Source organism: Pteropus vampyrus, unplaced genomic scaffold (assembly GCF_000151845.1).
Source record: "Pteropus vampyrus isolate Shadow unplaced genomic scaffold, Pvam_2.0 Scaffold36, whole genome shotgun sequence".
NCBI lineage: Eukaryota > Metazoa > Chordata > Mammalia > Chiroptera > Pteropodidae > Pteropus > Pteropus vampyrus.
In genome coordinates, this window is record NW_011888817.1 from 6383386 (window position 1) to 6384125 (window position 740).

Below are 740 nucleotides of genomic sequence, written 5' to 3' on the forward strand. Positions count from 1 at the left end.
CCCACAGTCGGGGTTATCTCAGTGAAATCGACTTCCCAGTGGTCCCCCTGATAAGTTTCTCTTTCCCTATGCCTAGATTCTTCTATTTTCCCCTTCTTTGGATTAATTTGGACACAAGTCGGGCATCGTGAGGCAATCTCCTCTGCGGTTCTTCTCCGTTTTAACAAGTCAAAGTAGGGGTCTGAAGCTTGGAGCATCTTAGTTCACCTTAGGTGTGTGGTCTGGTGTAGTTGGTGGAGGAGAGTCCTTCCAAGGGCCGTGAGAGCCCGATTTTTCCATCTGGGGTTGTCCACTACCCCTCTTGGTTCCTAGTGGCTCCCTTATCTTGAAAATATGTGTTCTCTTCCGCTGTATAGGTCGGAGATGGAGGCAGTTCTTGGTAAGGGACAACAGTCAGTAGATGTGGTGGGGGCCCCACTGGCCTTGTGGCCACTGTTCTTGTCTCTGCATTGGCTCGTCGGTTTCCCTCAGCCTCAGGACTATTTCCTTTTTGATGCCCTTTACAAAGAACAATAGCGAGAGTCTTAGGCATCTATATGGCTTGAAGTAAGGCTAAGATCTCCCCCTTGTTCTTGATGTTCTTCCCAGCTGAAGTCAGAAGCCCTCTTTCCTTGTAGATGGCTCCGTGTACATGTGCAGTGGTAAAGGCGTATCGGCTGTCAGTGTATATTGTGACTGCCTTATCCTTTCCCCATCTTAGTGCCTCGGTGAGGGCGATGAGTTCTGCCTTTTGAGCAGAA